The sequence below is a fragment of the Dermacentor andersoni genome, chromosome 8, assembly GCF_023375885.2.
Source record: "Dermacentor andersoni chromosome 8, qqDerAnde1_hic_scaffold, whole genome shotgun sequence".
Classification (NCBI taxonomy): domain Eukaryota; kingdom Metazoa; phylum Arthropoda; class Arachnida; order Ixodida; family Ixodidae; genus Dermacentor; species Dermacentor andersoni.
Genome location: NC_092821.1, coordinates 41,778,168 through 41,794,753, shown reverse-complemented (window position 1 = coordinate 41,794,753; position 16,586 = coordinate 41,778,168). Strand labels below are relative to the sequence as shown.

The window sequence follows — 16,586 nt, the reverse complement described above, 5'->3', positions numbered from 1 at the left end:
TGATAGTTCCGATTTCTCAACATTTGCGATTTTTGCCATTTAGTTAGGAAAAATTCACGACCTAAATAAAAAAATAGAAACCAATAGTCACTAGATTTCAAGCAACATTTTTAAATGGAACAAACCTTGTCAAATTTGGTGCAGTGGTTACCGAGGAAAACGAATTCTCCTTTTACATCTATTTAGATAGGAGCACCCGAGCTAAAACTTGGCTAATACTCGCCAAGAAAGCTTCTAACAGAAGTTACCAAGGATTTAATCTTCAACTTTTCTACCCATGCATTAATACATTTGTGTGCAGTTTTTACCCCAGAAAAATTGACATTTACAATTTTTTGACAATGACGTGTGTTGATTTGTTTATTTCAAGTACTCTTAGCCTTTCCGGACTGTTACAGGCTGGGAAGCGTACATTCAATCAATATGTCACAGTTCCAACTTTTTTCCAAAATTTCTAGTGAACAAGCGCGATCAAATACGCGTCGGTCAAGGTTCTTCTATAATTGTTTTAGGCAGAAACGAATATTTATAGACGTCAACTCTTGGCACGTAGGACATAACTGCAAAGGGATGGTTAGTACGTGATGATCGTCTACCGGGTGGCCGCAAGTACAAGCTGCAATCCAGATTGAATCTATTGTGATAGCACTGGTAAAGGTACTTAAGCCTAGCAATTTTTATGCGAACAGCTAAAGTTGGTACCTCTGCACGTGCAAGATTCTACTATATCATGATCTGTTAACTAGCGTTTTTGTAACATTCGTGTTCATGTTCGTTTTCTGCGGATCCTATGTTTTACTCATTCCTGCTATAGCCCTTGTATGGCTGCCGTATGTAAAGTAAAGAACGGCACCGATTCCTCTTTACTGTCTTGATGAGCTGACCGAGCAGCATTATTGCGCTTGGCGCAACACGCTGAAATGTATGCCTCACCATAAAACGTTTTGTATCGTGCCTCCCACTGTTTCATCTTATTTGTGCACTTGGACATGTAACGTGTGTTAACACTTGAAGTACATCCTAAAACCAGGCATTTTGACTTACCACTAGGGAAAGCACATGTCGTCGCTGCGGCTATATCAGTATCAATTTGTGTGCTTGGAGCTAGCCTAAGGTGTCAACTTCTACTTGCCACGTCTAGTGTCGCAACGTCCGATTGTTCCGCATAAATATAGGTGGATCATTTGCTGATAGCCTGTGCGCCCGGTAACGTTGCACTTGTCGCCAATGGAACAAGTGAACTCTGCTCAACCAGTTCACGAACAAGCTTGATGTTTCGAACTGTGTCGCTTGAGGTTTATATATTTTTACTTCGAGCTGGAGTTCGACCGGAACGAAATTGAAATACCTTGAACTAGAAGGTGAAACGAAAAGATGTCTGTTCTGCACGATATCGTAGTTTGAACTAACGTTCATTGTTGGATTTCTTTATTGTCTCAGATATTAGGTTGTGTTCTTTATCTTGTAGTTCCCCTGGCTTCGAACTTTTGCTGTGTAATTTTTCGCTTGGTTTGTTTACTTCGTTGCCTCGTTTGAACGTCAGTACACTCTCTTTGGAGCCCCTGTTGAAAAACTCTTAAGTCCATTTCTTCCGGCTTTTTCTGTTTTAACGTCACGCCTTACTGCTGACGTCTGCCTTGGCCATTCGATAGTATATTCTTATTCGCGTTCGAACTCGTGAAACCTTTTTCTGTCAATGTCATTTTCTCTCTGCCTTACGCATTCATCTGCTCGTCCTGATGCACGAGCCTCACGATGCGCAAATCGAACGGACCTTCACTTAAGCAGAGATCGTCTGGTGCTGGCCTTCTGCTCTCCATCACTAAAAGAGTGCAGCGTTGTGAACGCTGACGCTTATCCCAATTGAACGAACACTGAATCGAATCGCAGTGCTTTTAACACGTGACAACTTGTCTCGGATGTACACAATGAGCGTGATCTTACCGTCTGGTCTGATGAATTAGCTCAAGAGGCTGTCCGTCTGATCACAATCCTTTCTGGGAGCACGCAATTGTAACTGTAGAATTAGGTTAAAGCCAGCTCTCGCTCTGAAGTCGTTGAATGGATTTAGTCGGAGCGAGGGCGCTCGCCGTTCTTGCCAGACGTTCCTGTGAGCACGCTTCTGTGCGTCTGGATCTGGGAGCCACGCCGTCTGGCAATCCTTCCTACCAGACACCATCTTCCCTCCTCGCCCAAAGGCTTTTCCTGTCTCCCGCGTCGTTCGTCCACGAAGAAAGTGAATCCTCGGAGCCGCGCCCCCGGGGGATGGACTCACGGTCCCACCGCAGGTTTCTGCGACGTATCGATTGACAGTAGGGCTCCTTGGCATCGCTGCATTTTCCAGTCGTTTTGGTTGTGTTTGTATGCGTCTCTCAGTGGGCACGTTATTTCCTTATGTTCGAACAGCTTGTTCAGCGTAATTATATTTCTCTCACTACGGAAAGTTTTGCAAACTGTGTTGATCTTGGCTCAATGTATTTTCCATCAGCAACTTATCAATCCAGGTTTCTTCATCAAGAGAATGTCATAGTACCCTTCTATCACAGCTGAAGATTGTTTTCTGTGGCAATTATGGAAATTAGCTCATGGGTTGGATTTGGAAATAAGTATATTTTCAGTCTCAATTTTTAAGTTTCAGTCACCAAGCCTTCTCTCCAGTCAATAGTTTTTTTTTGTTTTTACCGAAGGCTGTGTGACTTGGACGCTTTTATTCATCACTGATAATGGTCACCTTACTTACAGTACTACAGTAGAGCTGCGGCTCGGTGTCGATCACTGTGTTTTTCACTGTAATGGCGCACGAACAAATGGTTAACTGAATGTTGCATTTTCCTTCTTCTGCGAATGCACTCATGGAAAATGCAAATCATTTGTTGGAAAAAATAGAATTGGCACTGAAAATCAAAGGAAACACCAAGTATAGTCTAGCGAACTGCGTAACAAACTATAGACCATGCATATACGTTCAAGTACTTATATAACGCTTTTTCACATCATGAATAGATTAAAACTGTACAATTTAATGCATTCAGTCCTTTAAATGAATTGAGTAACATAACAATGAACTCCTCCCCCTTAGGAAACCGCGTTACAACGGAATAAAATTTCGGAGCCCATGAATCCTTCGTAATACTTCTTGTTTGCATCCTTCTTACAACCTCAGCAGTCATGGAGGCATTACGGAATCGGGGTGTAGACGAGCCGTATGTAAAAATACTGAAAGAAATCTATAACGGCTCCACAGCCACCGTAGTCCTCCATAAAGCAAGCAACAAAATCCCAATAAAGAAAGGCGTCAGGCAGGGAGATATGATCTCTCCAATGCTATTCACAGCGTGTTTACAGGAGGTATTCAGATACCTGGATTGGGAAGAATTGGGGATAAAAGTTAATGGAAAATACCTTAATAACTTGCAATTCGCTGATGATATTGCCTTGCTTAGTAACTCAGGGGACCAATTGCAATGCATGCTCACTGACCTGAAGAGGCAAAGCCGAAGAGTGGGTCTAAAAATTAATCTGCAGAAAACTAAAGTAATGTTTAACAGTCTCGGAAGAGAACAGCAATTTACAATAGGCAGTGAGGCACTGGAAGTCGTAAGGGAATACATTTACTTACGGCAGGTAGTGACGGCGAATCCGGATCATGAGACGGAAATAATCAGAAGAATAAGAATGGGCTGGGGTGCGTTTGGCAGGCATTCTCAGATCATGAGCAGCAGGTTGCCATTATCCCTCAAGAGAAAAGTATATAATAGCTGTGTCTTACCAGTACTCACCTACGGGGCAGAAACCTGGAGGCTTACGAAAAGGGTTCTACTCAAATTGAGGACGACGCAACGAGCTATGGAAAGAAGAATGATAGGTGTAACGTTAAGGGATAATTAAAGAGCAGATTGGGTGAGGGAACAAACGCGAGTTAATGACATCTTAGTTGAAATCAAGAAAAAGAAATGGGCATGGGCAGGACATGTAATGAGGAGGGAAGATAACCGATGGTCATTAAGGGTTACGAACTGGATCCCAAGGGAAGGGAAGCGTAGCAGGGGGCGAAAGTTAGGTGGGCGGATGAGATTAAGAAGTTTGTAGGGACGGCATGGCCACAATTAGTACATGACCGGGGTTGTTGGAGAAGTATGGGAGAGGCCTTTGCCCTGCAGTGGGCGTAATCAGGCTACTGCTGCTGCTGCTGCTGCTGCTGATGATGATGATGATGATGATGATGATGATGATGACATCCTTCTGTGGTGTCTCTCTTTTATCCGTGTTATTTCGCGCTGCTCTGCCTATACGTCTTGATTTTGTAAATGTTGTCTGGCCGCCTCATCGGGAACTTGACGGGTTTATATTGTAATCTGTCCGAAAGAAAGCAGTGCTGTGTCTTCTAAATTGATATAAACGCAATTTCTTATCTTCGTTGATGCCGAACGCTTATCACTGGAATTGCTAGCCCGGATGATACCTTGTGGTGGTGTTATGAAGCTATACGTAAAGTTAGTTCTATCGGCACTCACACGACGAAAGTTACATTTGACTAAATTTAACATTTAAGAAAGTTGCATTTGACAAATTGATGTTGACCTCCACACGTTGCACCTTCACGTAAAACAGATCCGTTTAAAGGGAATGACAACTGGCCAGAATGTGCTGCCAGACGTTGATGGAAATGAGTTTACCATGATTTATAGTGATAGAACCCAGCACGCTATGACGCGATTTAAGTAGGAATTATAATTTTAAATGGGCAAGGAAAGTCGGAAAAATCAGTAAGTGGCGAGACATGGCGGCAATATTTTGGTACTTCGGATGTATTCTACGAAATTACTGTACGTAAGTCGACTGTTATTAAGTACAGCATAACAATTGCTTAAAATTGCAGTTGGTACATTATCAGACACTCTCGCAATATTCGGCACCACGTGTCGAAGCGTTGTTTCGTTTTCAATCCGATTGGTTTCGTCTTGACTCGGTAAATATCAAAGCAGTTGGACAGGAAACCACGATAACAGGTAGCAATTATCGCATAAATATTTTAACAATTAGGAAAACATGAATCGCAGGAACATCGACTTGATAAATAAAATCATACCTTGTTACAAACGGCAACACCTTTCGTCAGCCTCCCACTAATGTCGGCGTATAACCGCTATGGCGCTCACCTTTCACTGTTTTCAGCATACTTCCAGTGAACGACTACATTCTCACCGCACATAAAAAAATCCTGACAAAATTGTTTCATGGCGTTTTCCGCGCCAGCACTTCATGGTTAGACACTCTGACCGGTAAGTTTTCCATTGCACTAAACGAACAATGGCTACCATGAAAATTGGTTGTCAGTCCCTTTAGCATTCTTCTTTTGATGATTTGGGTTTTACTTAGACTGTTTCATGTTTTCGGTTTTTCTGTCACTATTGTATTGCGAAACAATCCAGACGATTTTTCTTTTGCAGTCTTTATGACCTCCGGTAATTGCGGAGGAACCGATGACGACGACAACGATGATGATGATGATGATGATGATGATGATGATGAAGATTATGATGAGGATGAACCATTAGTGCGGAAATTAGCATAATTCTGTATGCCTTTTCGCTCGCAGACGCCTTCGTTGCCTCAAACTTGCGATAGTGCCACTTATGCATAAAAGAATAAGTAGGAGCTCTTATCGAAAGTTTCACTAAGATCTTTAAACTTTACACTTGATGATGAAATGTTACGCTTCAAATGTTGAGTGAAAAAACACATCATCGCAGCAAATTAATGTAAAATGTGAAGCTTAAATCCGTGCAATGCTGGATGCTTTCTTAGTAATCTTGCACCTTTTCTCTACTACCTTTGCAGAAAAGGTGGCAAACAGTATGGATGGGATATATCGAGATATGTCTTGGGAAAAACAAGAGTATAAAAATAAAACTAGCAAAACCAGTACAGAAAGATCCCCATTATATTAAGAACGTCTTTTTTTTTAATTAAATAGCCTGCCTGCACTAACTAGTCAAAAATGAAATATAAAGCCAACGCCCAGCAAGCAACGTTGCTGAAGTGGAAAATAACGCCGCTTAGCGTAATTGATATCCAGCGAGCATTTGCGGTGATTAAACGATCGATTTTATTTACCATGAATCCGAAGTACATGCGAGCTACAACAAACGACGTCGTCGAAGTCCATTGACTATTTATGGCCAACTTTATTTTAATAAATTATAGAACTTAACGTGCCAGAACTACCATCTGATTGTTGAGGGGGGTGCTCCTGTATAAGTGTGACCACATGAGGTTTCACCATGTTACACACGAATCTTTGCCCAGTAGCAGAAAGCCATGATCACAGAGACACATCGGCAGGCGAAAGTGAAGCGAGGACGATGAATCAACCTAAGGTTCTTCTGTAGCCCGCATGAACGACGTAGCTCACCATTGCCGCTCTAATGCGGTATCCGCGGAACAATACCTCACTTCCCAACCCACCGCCTCTTTGTTCTTTTGTCTGTCTAGCTACTTCTAGGGATTTGGGAATTTCATTCCGCGTTCTCTAGTCATTGTTCAAAGGTGTGCGGTTTACGTTTCTCAGTCTCTCAAGAGCTGTTAACTTGAGAATTTGTTACTTACGGAACTGTTTCTCAATCGTTGTATTTTTATCGCAAGATATTCTGTGCCCATGTGTTGCCATCGTTTGCTAATTGCTTTGCTACCTCTTTTTCTGTGGTTTTTTGTGGACCTATGGAGAATATCTCGCATTGCTGTTCTTACGGCTTCTACGTCCGCTCTGTCTTTTATGAGTCAACCGTCGCTTTATCAAGCTGTTATTATGGCAGCTTTAGCTCCAGAGCACCACCATTTTACATGGCGCGGTGTAAACGAGCAACGCATTACATTACATTACAGCACAGAAAATTCAGTAGGCGTACGACAGCTGATGACCGAGGACAGAAAATCAAGCTGCGTAGAACGCTCGCCAGTGGTGCGGACATGTGGCAGAGGGGGCCATAAAAGCACCCAGACCGGTCATATTGAACCAGCTATTAGCGACACACTGCATGCGCAGAACCACTTTTCAACACGACGTAACGTATAAATGAACGTATCTTAATATTCACGAGTACAAATATGGTAATTGAATTTTCAGGAAGAAGTAGAAAGGAATTTGCCTACTACATGAAAGCTTCTTTTTATTAGCTTTTCTTTTTATCTTGTTGATATTTTCATTTTCTTTGTACACTTAGTATATTTCTGTGTATGAGTATGTGTGTGATGTGTGTGCTTGTTTATAGAGAGGGTAGCCTCAATTTGTTAACGGTGTATTCGGATAGCTTTCTCTGATGTAGCCTACCTTCTTGGCTAATTAGAAACAAAGAAAATAAATTAACTCAGTCCTTTTCTGTTGTTCTAATACCGCCAAATAGGCGTTCTCTTTTTTTTACATTTTCTTAACCTTCTGGATTTTGAAAACGCAGTTCTCCACCACTTGAAGCCTCCGAATATCTCGAAACCTTGGTACACTTCACACTACGCCTTTACCGCTGCATGTAGCCGCTGGCTCTGGCACTAAGCCAAAATAATCTTTAAGAATGTTGTTCAACGTACAAACAAGAACTTAATATTTGCAGCCCAGCATACAAACTACTCCTGGTTTTCTTTTTGAACCACATTACACAAGGCGGCGAAATTTGGAAGTAAAAGAAAGAACTAAGATCATAATTGTCTCCGGACTTAATTCCTTCTTTCTTTGTCCTGTTCACTAATCGGATGCTGCTAAAGATATTGCAGTTTGAATGGTACAATGCGCAGCTTGAGATAGCATTGTATAATAGGCGTTGCGCAGGCGACGGCATTCACCGTTGTTGCTCAGTGGCAATGGCTTTCTGCCGCTGTGCAACGAACTCTTGTGTTTCATGCCTAGTCGTGACACCCGCACTTCATGCAGGGTGGCTTACTTATATTTATGTCTGCATTAAGGAACTTTGGACGTCAGAATTAATCACGAGTCACACACGACAGCTTTTCTCAATGCCAGTCTGTTACTTGGGGACAACAATGCTTCAGAACTAGATAATCGGAAAAAGCACCTGCTAAACGTTAGAGGCCACAAGGGTGTTTTCTTACTGCACAATGATCATGCAAAAAGATGCTGACATGGGGCTCTGGTTTGCGGCGGTCTCAGAAAGTGCCGTTTTTGTTTGTTGTTTTCGGAGGAGTGCAGCACCCGAAGTTCGAGATGGTAAGTTTATTTACAAATTGAGGGTCTCCATTCAAGTAGCACACATGTGTCTTGCCGTCGATGTGAACGCAGTGATGGCGGCCTGCATGCCTCATCTTTCGCCGAGAAGTGATCACCACCAGCCGTGACCCCCGTAGCCACCGCCATAACCACCGCCGTACCCGCCGCCGCCTCCGTAGCCTCCGTGAAGAACGATCACCTTGCCGTAGCCTCCTCCGTGACCGCCGCCGTATCCGCCTCCGTAGCCACCTCCGTAGCCACCTCCGCCGTATCCTCCGTAGTGAATACCAGCGTTCACCGCCGAAGCAGCCAGAAGGACCAAGAGAAGCGTGGCAAGCTGCGGACGGAAGATATTGAAACGGTGCTTGGCAGGATTGAAGCAAAGAGTGTGAAGCCAAAGTAGAGACATGTTTTAACTACTGGTTCGGGAGGTCAATCCGCAAACTGCTTCCGCATCGGAGGGGTATATTTTACACTCGGATACATTTGAAAGGCGAGCGAGCTTAACAGGTGGCCGTACTGTTGTTCACCGCCTTGATCACTGATACATGCCGACAGCACCATCCAGTGTCCGAAGAACACATCACGTTTTCATCACCAAACAACACGTCCTGCCTGCTCCGGCAGTGAGCCGTTTATCCCAACCAGAAATGGATTTAGGCAGTGTTAAGAATGTTTGTTTGCCCCAATTTGAAAAGCTCTCTTCTCTCAGACTTTTCCTTCAAACCTTTTTTAAATATCTACAGGCTGTATTCTATACAGAAAAGATCCAAGTTAATAATTTCAAACATATCCTTATATTGCGGTACATAACCATCCGAAAGGGTTGTTGGCTAAAATTACATACACGCTGTTGGATAAAGAAAGTGTTGAGACATTAGTCGACGGCCTGCCAACTGCGAGATTGTAGGCTTCAGTTAAAGGTGTCGATAAAATTTTAAAATAATTATTGTGAGGTATGACGTTCTGCTACTCAGCCGGATGTGGTTGGCTGGGCTGGGTTTCCAGCCACATTCCAGTGCGGGCTACGCTCCCCGAATTCCAATTTGGCCAGCCTCGCGGCCTACGTGCAATTTTCGTGGGTGAAAATCTATCAGTGTACATGCTCCTTCTTTGGAGCAAAAAGTGGATGCACATTTATAACTCACGAATAGAAATCAGTGCTTTTGTTCTTCACTTAGTATGTCTGTCTTCATTAACAGCTATACCAGTCGGTTAATTAAGCAAAGACTCGCTACTGAAACTCGCCACACCGAATATTTAATTCAACCTAGGTTCCATTCGCTTGCCTTTCTAAATTAGTGGTTCAAAGCGAAAGCCCCAATAATTACATTGAAGAATTGCCCTTGTCTAAGCAGAAACACAACAAGCATCAGCCAAATGAGAAAATCGTACCTACAGACTTTTGTCTTTCCCACTTACTTGAATAGCTACGTTCACTATTTCGTTACGTGTTATGCATCTTTCCTAAAGTGATAATTATCATTAGGCGGGAAAAATGGCAGAATACTGAAACAGAAGGGGATACAAAGGGATGCTAGTTTGGATCCTTACCGTACTCTTCATCATCTTCCTTGCGTTAGTTCCTTTGCGATTGGAGGCAGTGGTCAACTGTGGACTCTAGTGCTGCTCACGGTTTCTTATATACGTCTCGACCACCGCCTCTCGTGAGTCTCTGTGCGCGATCGCAGAGAGGATTAACAAGGGGCGGAGATTGGGGAAAGGGAATCGAACAGAGGCGCCTTACCGGCTGTTGAGAAAGAGGGTAATCAATGTGGCTACTGCGCAATAAAAAGAGGAATTACGTGCACCCTTGCTTAATTCCACATAATTCCGTGCAGTATGGACACGTTTAAAGGAAAAGGAACTCCTAGAGGAATTGCTGCTTTATTCGAGCGTACGCAGTAGCAGGCAATGCTGGATACGCCCAAGAGTGGGTAAGCCTTGCTTGTTGACACCGAGCAAAATATACCCGAACAAGAAATTGGTGGCATTAGGTGGCTCGTGGCTATGGCATGCTGTAGTTGATCACGAGGTTGCGCGTTGGATCACCGGCCACAGAAGCCATATTTAGATGGTAGTGTACCGCTCCCAATCCTCGCATACTCACATTTCGGCGTACATTGAGAAACCCCAACAGGTCGAACACAATTTGGAACACTGCACCACAGTGTCGTTATGGTAGTTTAGGAAATTTGAACCCGTTTTCTCTTTTGTCAATCTTTTAGATGTATAGGCGCTACCGTAGCTTCAGTGAGTGAACGCGAACCGTCTGTCCTCTCCGCATCTGCTGCCTGCATCATTACAAACTTTGCCCCGTTTAAAGTGCGTGTACGCTTGCTCTTTAAAACCGCCTACCCTTCGCGTTTATCGCGAGCTTTACTTTCAGGCAAGTCGAACTGCACTGCATGCAAGTACTCCCGTGAAGCGGCGTAAATCAACGACGCCAGCGGGTGCCCCCAGAGCCTTGGCGTGACCGAGGAAGGGGTCCGCGCGTAAATAAGACAGCGAGCAGTTCGTGCCAGTGGGACACGCCCCAGTCACGGGGCCCCTTTCACGCGGGGCGCCCGCCGTGGGCGACTCTGTTGATCCCTGCCGCCTGATTCGGGCCAGCGATTTTGGCTACTCGCACTGCGCCCGCTCGCGTGCGTGTTTGAGATGTCCACGGGGCCGGCCGGTCCACCACTGTCCGCGCTATCGCGAAACGGCAGCGGCGCCAACGCAACGCGCCGTTGCCTCGGACAACATCCGGTGTGCGGAAGTAGTGCTCAAAGGATTAGGCAGGACCGAATTGCGCACCAGGTGTCGCGATGGCTCGTGAAATTCCCGCCCGCTGGCTGAAGGCATCGCGAGCGCGGTGACTGCCCATATATTTGCCTTAAGTGTCCCGTAAACAGGCGGCGCGGAATTAAACCGGAACGAAGAGATTCCTTTCCACGGTGAGGAGAGCAGACCGAAACGCGGAAGACTGAAAGTGGCTTGTTCACCCTGCTCTTTGAAGATGCCGCGGAGCCGCGCGGCGCCTCCAGATAGGATTTCTGAGGTGTTACTTGCGCCCACCGACGCTGTTGGTGGGGTCGCCAGCCCTATCGCCTCGAGGCCCTCGCAGAACTCTGGAGCGTGGTCTAACTTTTCTAGGCACTCCGGCGGGGTTCGTCAGAGTAGTAGCAACACATCTCAAACTGCGGTGATATTTTTTTCTACGCTAATTTTCATCCCTCTACCTTTCCACCTAACAGGAGCGATGAGATCACCGTAGAGGACGCAACGAAAGCGAGGCACCTATAATATACTGCTTGTCTATCACGTGACAAGCGCTTTTATTTATATTGTTTTATGAATTCGAGAATGTCTAAAAACGCTCCTTCCTAGTTCTTTTTTCTTTTTTCCCTTTCCCGCATGGTGTGGTATGCGCACAGCTGCCGTGCAGTAGCGCTGGTGCACACCCACAGCAGAATTAGGTAGAACACTGTCTCGGCTCCGCTGAAGAACGAATAGCGCGCAGCGTGACAGTGCATCGAATCGGGTACATCCTTCACTTAACCTCCGTCGTTTTTGCAGCCAAACGTACAGTGCTTTAAAAGGCACGTACACTCGCGGACAACTTTCTGTGCGCTATGAAGGGAAAGCTACGGTCGCGTGGCTGCTGCACTTGTGACACCGCGTGAAGTAGTGCGGCAACGTTTGACGGGGCTTTTAGTTACTGGAAACACACGCTGGTAATCGTCGCCGCTTCCATGTGCGCCGGTCTCGCGTTTACTGGGACGCGGGAGGGAACAGCCGAAAAATAAAAAAAACCTTTACACTCAGTGGTTCATTCGGTCTTATAAAACTGGTGCTGATAAGGTGGTCATGTTTTGTCTTCCCCGCCCTAAACTGACGTGGATTAAAACGCGGGACCCTTTTTCGGAAGCGCTCTCACTTCTGCGCGACCTGCTTCTGTGTCTTTTCCGTAATAGCCACGCATAGTTGTCCCCGAGTATAGCCCTCTGCTGGCGGGCCATGCATGCGCCGTCGGTACAGGGACAGCACGGCCCTAACGCACCTCATGTGTCAGCATACCTGCTTTCACAATGGTAAATGTAATGCACTGCTGAGAGGAAGTGGGAGTGAATAGGCAGTGTGCACACTGGGATATGTCAACACGCGGTAGTTGACTTCAAAGCGCAGCCAAGTACTAGCTTTTATGCATTTAGATGAGGCACTCTGACAACGTACTGGTCTCATTTAGACACATTTGTATGTCGACAGTTCTGCTATTTTCTTTAATGCGAAGGCATTATATGTGCCATGACGCAGAAAAGTGGCAATTGTCCGCAATAAGTGCTAAGGAAAATCATCATCAGCGCCTTGTAAGTTCGAACCAGTTAGAGTAAGGAGACTTATGGTGGAGTACAACGACATAATGATGCTATAACGTGATGAAGGTGACTTAAACTGGATTAAAGCGGACGAAGGTAGATTAAGATTGGCACAAATTATAGGAAAGCGCAGTAAGAGGCATTTAGGTAAAGTTGTGAAGGACACGTGACAATGTATGACCTCAATGTATGTACGACATCACGTATCATGGGCGTAATCAATTTTTTAGAGAAGTCATAATGCTTTTGCATTCAAGTCACGTAAGGATACTTAAGTGACTGTCATTCTTTATTTAGTTGTAGCAGCTTGGAAAGGTAGAATACGTGCGAGCAGCTTATCAGAAAATCCGAAATTCGTTATTCAAGAAAAATAAGAAAGCAGGAGACAAAGTAAGTATCAAGACCACGATACACACAAACTCAAGTGCACAAAGATCGTCTCAGCTACAGTCTGGCAGAGTCAACTAAAGGGGCACTAAAGGCAAATACTAAGTCAAGCTAAAGGGATAGATTAGTGCTCGAGAATCTCTAAGGCGTCAATATTATCGCGAACAGAGCCTTAATAATAGAGAAATTGAGGTAAATGCAGGACGTGATTAGACACTCCCCTGGGACATTCAAGCGCTTGCCCGATGACGAAACCAACCCTAAGTTAAATTCTGTCACTAGTACTCAACTACTCATTGCAAAAACATCCACGTATTGTATTATAGAAACGTAAATTGGGCCGCGATCTATGAGACAGTGCTTGGGTGAAACCGGCTTTCCCAGACATTGTGTAATGAATGTAGGGCGGTCACTGAGGCAGGGCAATCTTCGATACCGAGGGTCCCGTGACTTCGCGTTGTAGGTGTCTCCGCGTCTTCTCCTCTAGCCAGGCAGTCACGTAATCACCATGCTGAAAAACGCGGTGCCGAAACTGAACAGATTTATAACACTTATTTATCCACTTCACGGAAGGTTTGCTTTACACTTAATATAAGCGATTGCGGTGCAGCTGCATAACTTTTCTGCGTGCTAATCAGCCGCGAAGCATAATTCTCCACCTTCCTTTGGAAGATCTGAATCCGCCACTCTCTTAAATGATAAGCGATAGGACACCAACGAACACGACTACAAACGCACTCGTCGGCTTTAGACAGCCATGGGGGCTTCCCTCATTGGAAACTGACTTTAAAGTGAAACAATCCAGACGCGCCAGCATGTATCGACGTAGTTGCTTTTCATAGTTCACGGACTTTCTTCATATCCAGAAAAAGAAAATAAACATGCAAAAAATTATTGTTATGAAAGTCCTCTTCTAAGTGCTTCTGAGCACACGCTACAACTTTCCAGAAAGAACTTAAGGCCGAACACGAACATTAAAAATCTTGAATATTCAAATGTAAATAATTCGTGAAATAATCGTCCTTCAAAGATAGTTCCCGTAGCTCAAGATGACCACAAACAATATCTTGCTGATCCCATATGTCTACATTATGCCTCCCTGTTTTTAAAGCTGGTTCTACTTACCCATGACACACCCGGCCTTGTGTGCGGTTTTTCTTCATAAAATGGTTGTGACTGGTGAGTAGCGCTGGTGTTTGTCACCGGGAAGTGACCGGGAACCGGAAAGTGAACCACGTGTTGAGAAAAGGCAAAAGTGATGCGTTCAAGGAGGTAAACAACCACTTTTAATTGAGCCGAATTGGCAATCGGGATGCCTGCCCAAAAAGCAAACGAAAAGAAATATATCAGATTTATGTGTGCGCTTATTATCTGTGAATTCGTAAGCGCCGGTGAACGCCAGCTGTTGCCTAGAGGACCTGTTCGAATAGGTCGCCTTCTGCGGCTACGCAGTACTGAGTCCGATTTATCACATCTTCAGTGGCTTTCTTGATGAATCACGCTCAAATTCCACGGCAGACATCCGTTATCCTTGTCTGGGGCTAATATGATGTCCATCTCGATCATGTAAACATGACCTTTCACATAACCCCAAGGAAAGAAATCGAGTGGACAGAGGTCAGGTGACCTAGGCGGCCAATGTACAGATGTACAATGTACAGCCTTCCAATATATTGCGCATGAAAAGTCGCATCTAGCCAGTTTCGTGCTCGGCTGCTGCTGTGTGCTGGTGCTTCATTTTGCTCATACGACAGAAGTGGAATATATGACATCAGGACTTTGCTGAGAAACTCATTCACTACTTCAAGGATTTCGTCCACGTAACGCGGTCCAGTTGGTGTGTGATCGAAGAAGATGAGACTGATAATAGCACCAGTGTAAATTCCGCGCCCCACATTGAACGACCACTGATACTAATGCCGATTGCGCTTTGCCCACTGTGCATTATAGTCACTACAATAGCGTGCGCTACGCAAATTTACCTGGGCGTGTTTGTAAAAGTTGGCTTCGTATGTGCACGTGATGTTGCTCAAAAAGTCCGGTGACTCATCGGCTTTTGTAGGGACGCAATGCGGGATATCTAGGCGATTGTACAGGTCCCTATCTTCTAAGCATTGGTTCTGGTTAAGGTGGTACGGCTGAAAGGCCGTGGTTTAGAATCGTCCAAACTGATGACATGGCAAGTGGTACGTGGGCGGCCACGTATGCACGCTAGCATGAGGGTTTCAGCCCATACATGCTAGAACTTACGCGCGTAGACTTAGACTTAAAGGTGGGGTCCTACGTCGATGTTCCTTGAAGCTGCCCATTGGTCTCAGGTTTTCATCATTTCTCATGTTAGTCGACGCGTTCTCTCTACCGCCACACTTCCATTGCTGATATATATTTTCCGCCTTCCTCTTGTCATTTTCAGCTCCCAAGGAAAGGATCGCTTTTACTTTCTGCTCATTAGAGAAAGACATGGCCACCAGGAGGAAACAAAACGCACCTTTAAACATTTGCGCTCACGTTCTCAGCAGACATACGTGGTGATAGAATTCGTGACAAAAAAAAATAACCATCCGTGCACTTTTTCTACGCTACGACAACAGCTATCACAGCTTGTTTCCAACTAACACCAAACGGGACACGTTACTTCGACCGAGGCGTTGCAGACAAGGCACTAGCTCAATGACGATGTTTGACAGCGAAGCTGCACATAGCTAGCCGATTCGTCCGTCCGTCCGTCCGTCCGTCTGTCGCCTGTACGCCGAAAATTCCTCCGGCGAAACCCCATGCGAATTCACGAAAGCGAAAGAGAGGCGCGCGATTGGCTGCGCCAGTGGTGACGTCGTTGCTCTCCGTCGCAGCCGAGCGAGCGCGCAGCAGATTCTCTCCAACTCCGAAATGATTACGTACTCATGAGGAGCAGGCAGCTTTCGATCAGCAACGCCGCGAGAAGAACCGGTAATGAGCTTGTCTACGCTGTGCCGATGCTGCAGCCCGGGCACAAGAACAGGCTCGGGCCGCCGAGCGCAAGCAGCACCTGCCTACCGAGGATACAGCAACCTACCAAGCCGTCGTTTAATGAACCGTCAAGCTTAACCGGGGTCGTACGTTTCACCTTCGCTGGTTAACCATCTGTACGGAGGGCTTGAGCGGTCATTTTTTTTCTTTATTCACTCAGAATGGGCTCGTTGGAGGGCGCTGCTTTCTGATGCGGATGGGAGCGCAGTCATGTGGTCATTTTCGGAATGCGCAGATATTTGCTAGCTTCAAAGGTAAACTTCAAAACAAGGGCGACGTGGACATACGTGTACGCAACCTGAGGTAGCACGCTTGTAAGTGGAATGTCACGTATTTGATAAAAATTGCGAACTAAATATTAAAAAGTGTCCATGCCTTCCCACAATATCACAAGGCAAGATTTATCCATGTAGGCCATTCTGCGGAGAGCAGACATGTCGGACAATTAAACAGTGTGTGTTACGTTGGAGATTAGATTTCAGTATTCAACAGAGCGCATTTAAGTCTCTAAGAAAAGCATCGGGAATGGAAGGGCAACAGAAAATAAGGACAATGACCGCCGCCCTATTAATTTTGGTGTTCCTGTCCACCTAAGCAACATTCTTTAAGGCAGC

The 16,586-nt window shown here is 45.2% G+C and overlaps 1 long non-coding RNA gene across 1 annotated transcript; it reads right to left on the bottom strand.

The window, feature by feature from the left end:
* Positions 1-8,209: 8,209 nt before the first annotated feature.
* Positions 8,210-9,862, bottom strand: LOC126526401 (uncharacterized). Its single transcript, XR_011896268.1, has 2 exons — positions 9,773-9,862; positions 8,210-8,555 (listed from the first exon to the last, which is right to left on the bottom strand). It is a non-coding gene; the product is annotated as an uncharacterized lncRNA (long non-coding RNA).
* Positions 9,863-16,586: the final 6,724 nt, after the last annotated feature.